Source organism: Entelurus aequoreus, linkage group LG11 (genome assembly GCF_033978785.1).
Source record: "Entelurus aequoreus isolate RoL-2023_Sb linkage group LG11, RoL_Eaeq_v1.1, whole genome shotgun sequence".
In the NCBI taxonomy this organism is placed as follows: Eukaryota; Metazoa; Chordata; class Actinopteri; order Syngnathiformes; family Syngnathidae; genus Entelurus; species Entelurus aequoreus.
Genome location: NC_084741.1, coordinates 32,237,050 through 32,243,049, shown reverse-complemented (window position 1 = coordinate 32,243,049; position 6,000 = coordinate 32,237,050). Strand labels below are relative to the sequence as shown.

The 6,000-nt window shown below is 34.9% G+C and overlaps 1 protein-coding gene across 3 annotated transcripts in view; it reads left to right on the top strand.

The window, feature by feature from the left end:
* nbeal2 (neurobeachin-like 2) overlaps nt 1–454 on the top strand; it is a 148,754-nt gene extending 148,300 nt beyond the window's left edge. For all 3 annotated transcript variants that reach the window (XM_062062974.1, XM_062062973.1, XM_062062972.1), the window contains exon 55: nt 1–454. This exon is cut by the window's left edge and continues 935 nt beyond it. The gene's annotated coding sequence lies outside the window, so the exon portion shown is untranslated.
* The last annotated feature ends 5,546 nt before the right edge of the window (nt 455–6,000 follow it).

Here is a 6,000-nt window from a genome sequence, read left to right as displayed (position 1 = left end):
TTTAGTTGTGGTGAGAAGAGAACACACTAGTTGGTATGCAGCGTCAGCACCAAGCCAAATGTTTTGGGGGGAAACAAAGTGTTGCGCAACAATTGGAAGTATGGCCCAGTCTTATTGCCAGTTAATGAATGTGACCTTGCAATGCATTCATGCTCACTTTTCTTTTAATGCTCTCTGTTACTGTACATAAGAACTTACTGTATATAGGAATGTTTCAGGTGTTGTATATGATTTAACTTAAAGCTTTGGACCAGCACTGCCTTTTTGATTTATATTACGGTGTTCTTTTTTTGACTATCTTTAACATTGTTGACATTGTCAACCACCCAGCTGCTGTTCTCTTTTATTAAATATGAAGTTACACTTTTTGTCCCAAAACTCTTTTATAAAAGTAAAAAAAAAAAAGGGAACATATTCATATATTTTTTGTCATTAAATTTGTTCAACCACTTCAGACATTTTTTTGTATTTGTCAAGTTTTTAAGTCAAATGTTTTAATATCCAAAATGTGATGTAGTATGGAGCTTTGCTTGTTTCACTAATTGATGACATTGGTTTTGAAGCATTATATACTTTTTTCAACTTTAAACAACAGCCCCTTTCATAAAAGTGCAAAAAACTCACATTTACTTCATCAGCTACCAACCTAAACATAGATATAATTAACATTTTTAAAAATCAGTTGTTCATCTTTTTAAGCCTTTTTTGTCATAAGGACCCCAAGTTTGTCAAAGGTAAAATACAAATTATGCAGTATTTAACGAAGTAAACTTAGGTTAGTAATTGAGAACATTGATTTCGATGCATTATTGGTGATTTGTTTGTGTATTTTCTAAAATACTTACACGTTTTATTTACCCTTGGGTTCCAAAAACGGCCCCTTTCATTAAAGTGCAACAAAAATGTATAAATATATATTTTTTGCATTCACGTCATCAAATCTTTTCATCAACTCTGGATCTAATAATGAAGTCCTTTGTTATTTTAAAATAGTTTTCCATCTTTTTATGCTCTTTTTGTCATAAGTATTATAAAAGAAAAAACACAGAAAATGCAGTATTTTCCAAAAACGAGGTACAAAGTGGAATAAGTCACTAATTAAAAACGTTAATTTGGATGCATTACAATTTAATTATAATTATGTTGTAATATATGTGTCTATCTGTAATACAATTGACATTGTCAACAAACCAACTGCTTTTCCTTTTTTTTTTTTTTTTTTTAATATAAATATGAAGTTACACTTGTTACCCCAATGTTTCCAAAACGATCTCTACTAAAAGTGTAAAAAAAAATAAGGTGACATATATTTTTCTTCACCAATTGTTTTCAACCAACCAATATTTTCCAAAAATTAAATATAATAAATTGAATTAGGTAATTATAGTTTGTCAATAATTCATAACATCGATTTTAAAGCATTATTATGATTTAAATTATATTTTTTTCTTCAAACAGTCTCAACAGTCTCTTTCATAAAAATGTACACTATTTTTTTCTCATTCACTTCATCCAATCTTTTCATCAACTTTAAACCTGATCATTTATTATTTAAAACAATTGTTTTCATCTTATGTATCACCTTTTGTCATGAGGACCCCTAAGTTTTTCAAATTACAAAATTTGCAGAATTAAAAAAATATATATTTTGATGCATCATTGTTGATTGAATTATTTATTTATTTTAAAACTTGTTTTATTTACCCTTAGGTTCCAAAACAGTCCCTTTTTTTTAATAAAAGTGCAGTAAAAATGAATATATATTTTTTTTGCATTCACATCATCAAATCTTTTCATCAACTCTAAATCTATTAAAGAAGTCAGAACTTTAGTTTTTTTTAAGGGGAAAACACAAAATATGCAGTATTTTCCAAAAATGAGGCTCAAAGTGGAATAAGTAGATACTTGATAACATTATGATTTTGGCGAAGTTGGTAGAGTGGCCGTGCCAGCAATCGGAAGGTTGCTGGTTACTGGGGTTCAATCCCCACCTTCTACCATCCTAGTCACGTCCGTTGTGTCCTTGGGCAAGACACTTCACCCTTGCTCCTGATGGCTGCTGGTTAGCGCCTTGCATGGCAGCTCCCGCCATCAGTGTGTGAATGTGTGTGTGAAAGGGTGAATGTGGAAGAACTGTCAAAGCGCTTTGAGTACCTTGAAGGTAGAAAAGCGCTATACAAGTATAACCCATTTATCATTTATCATAAATATGATTATGATTCACTTCATCAAATGTTTCCATCACCTTTCGACCCAATCATCAAAAAAATCATATGGAATCATTTTTCATCATATGGAAAAAAAAGTATTTTTTCCATTTGTATGCCCTTTTTGTCATTAGAAGCTATGAGTTTTCCAAAAGTAGTACCATACAATGTGGAATATATTCCAAAAATTAGACAAAGAGTGCAATAGGTCATTATTGACAACATTGACTTTGATCAGTAATATATTTTGAAAAAAGTTACACTTCTTACCTTAAAGTTCCAAAATTTTCCCTCCCCATTATGTACATGTATTACATATTTTATATATTTTTTTCTTTTTTTAAACACATCACATATACACATTTTTATTTTTTTAAATTTTTGTAGATGCTTGTGTCAGGGAATTAATGTGTTTCACCAGTTATTGATGACAATCATCACATTGTATGATTTAAAAAATTGTCAAATTAACACAAAGGCAAAACACTCTCGCTCACACGCATGCATGCAAAAGTGTCACAGACAGTCAGTAATACAATCGCTCCTCCCGCCAGTTAATATTGCTAACCACCACCTTGCTCAAAGTTACTGTAAAGAAGTCTCTCAGTAACGCACTCAAAGACGGACACATGCGGAACATTCACAAAATGATTAGAGACTGATTTTTTCTCACACTAGTTATTAATGCTAGTCACCTCCTTGCATCATCAATAAGTACAAAGACTCAACATAATCCACTAAGTCAACACACGCAGTACACATTTGCTCACGCCAAAGCTCAAGCACATGCAAATCACATTTAGACTTGGACTTAGACTAATTTATTGATCCACAAAGGAAATTGTTCCACACAGTAGCTCAGTTTCAAAGGATGGAAAGTGTAAGGATGGAAAGGATAATGCAGGTATAAAATATACCATAGTAGCAATATAAAATATAACATATGTAATATGTACATATTATTTATGCAGTATATAATATATTCTGATATATTATTATATCATATTTTTATATAATGTTAATACATATATATATATATATATAATATAATATATTATAATTGCTCCTTCCGCTAGTTGTTATTGATAACCCCCACCTTGCATCCTAGCAATAAGTAAAAAGACTTAACATAATCAACAAAGTCAGCGCACATGGCACCCCTTTGCTCACGCAACGTGCGTGTCATGTTTGCAATTGCTCCTCCATTATGAATCATTATTAATGATAACCACCACCTGCATCCTAGAAATAGGTAGAAACAAAATCCACAAAGTCATCGCACTTGCACCCTTTGCATACGTCGAAACACATGCGTGGCACATCTCTTGTAATTTCTCCTCCCTCCAGTTAGTAATGATAACCACCACCTTACATAAAGAAAAATAACTAGAAAGACTGAAGGTAAGCCACAAAGTCAGGAAATGTGTCAGTATACAGCGTTGTTAAACTCCCGGGCTGTTCCAATACTTTTGTCTATAGTTGCTATAAGCGTTGAGAAAGTAGAAGGTTTTAGAAACTAATGTATAATCCAGACCTGGACAAATTAAGGCCCGGGGGCCACATGCGGCCCGTTAAGCTTTTCCATCTGGCCCGCCGGATATTCCCAAATATTTTTTTTAGATCTTTAAGATGGAAATTGTAGCAACCATTATGATGTGCAGTGATGTTTTCTAATGACCGTAAGTCTTGAACTATACAACATATTTCAATGGTTGAAATCTGTGCATTTGCATGATATTTTAGTGACTAGTGTTGTCCTGATAACAATATTATTTTGATACTTTTCGACACTTTTCTAAATAAAGGGGACCAGAAAAAATTGCATTATTGGCTTTATTTGAACAAAAAATCTTAGGTGTGGCGGACCGGTACTTTTCATAGGCGGTATGGTACCGAATATGATTCATTAGTATCGCTGTACTATACTAATACTCGTATACCGTACAACCCTACTAGTTACTATGGTAATCTACGTCACAGCAGCTCAGACGAGGCACCAAGCAGTGTGGGTGGGGAGCGTTTCCACAGAGTGTTTCCAGAGCGAGCCTGAAAATGCAGGTGTCAGGGACAGACGCGGAAGGAGATTTTTACAAGAAAGTTCTAAAGCTTAGTGATATATCACATATATCAGATTGCAGATGTTTTTTGTTTTTTTACCCTTCACGTTCATATTTCGCTGTTTGTTGCATTTGGCTTGATTGTAAAATATGTGGATTGAGAGGGTGTGTGACGTTCATATGTTCTCAATATTCAAGGTTTTATCGTTCATAGAAAAAAATTAAATTCCATTCCGTTTTTAAGGCGGTCTGTCATAACATTTTTAGCATTCAATCAGACTTTATTGTGAGGTTTTGTATTAGTTTTCCTAAAAATACAAACCCCGTTTCCATATGAGTTGGGAAATTGTGTTAGATGTAAATATAAACGGAATACAATGATTTGCAAATCATTTTCAACCCATATTCAGTTGAATATGCTACAAAGACAACATATTTAATGTTCAAACTGATAAACTTTTTTTGTTGTTGCAAATAATCATTAACTTTAGAATTTGATGCTAGCAACACGTGACAAAGAAGTTGGGAAAGGTGGCAATGAATACTGATAAAGTTGAGGAATGCCCATCAAACATTAATTTGGAACATCTCACAGGTGAACAGGCAAATTGGGAACAGGTGGGTGCCATGATTGGGTATAAAAGTAGATTCCATGAAATGCTCAGTCATTCACAAACAAGGATGGGGCGAGGGTCACCACTTTGTCAACAAATGCGTGAGAAAATTGTTGAACAGTTTAAGAAAAACCTTTCTCAACCAGCTATTGCAAGGAATTTAGGGATTTCACCATCTACGGTCCGTAATATCACCAAAGGGTTCAGAGAATCTGGAGAAATCACTGCACGTAAGCAGCTAAGCCCGTGACCTTCGATCCCTCAGGCTGTACTGCATCAACAAGCAACATCAGTGTGTAAAGGATATCACCACATGGGCTCAGGAACACTTCAGAAACCCACTGTCAGTAACTACAGTTGGTCGCTACATCTGTAAGTGCAAGTTAAAACTCTCCTATGCAAGGCGAAAACCGTTTATCAACAACACCCAGAAACGCCGTCGGCTTTTCAAATTGTTTTTGGAAACTGTGGACGTTGTGTCCTCCGGACCAAAGAGGAAAAGAACATCCGGATTGTTATAGGCGCAAAGTTGAAAAGCCAGCATGTGTGATGGTATGGGGGTGTATTAGTGCCCAAGACATGGGTAACTTACACATCTGTGAAGGCGCCATTAATGCTGAAAGGTACATACAGGTTTTGGAGCAACATATGTTGCCATCCAAGCAACGTTGCCATGGACGCCCCTGCTTATTTCAGCAAGTCGATGCCAAGCCACGTGTTACATCAACGTGGCTTCATAGTAAAAGAGTGCGGGTACTAGACTGGCCTGCCTGTAGTCCAGACCTGTCTCCCATTGAAAATGTGTGGCGCATTATGAAGCCTAAAATACCACAACGGAGACCCCCGGACTGTTGAACAACTTAAGCTGTACATCAAGCAAGAATGGGAAAGAATTCCACCTGAGAAGCTTAAAAAATGTGTCTCCTCAGTTCCCAAACGTTTACTGAGTGTTGTTAAAAGGAAAGGCCATGTAACACAGTGGTGAACATGCCCTTTCCCAACTACTTTGGCACGTGTTGCAGCCATGAAATTCTAAGTTAATTATTATTTGCAAAAAAAAAAAAAAAGTTTATGAGTTTGAACATCAAATATCTTGTCTTTGTAGTGCATTCAACTGAATAT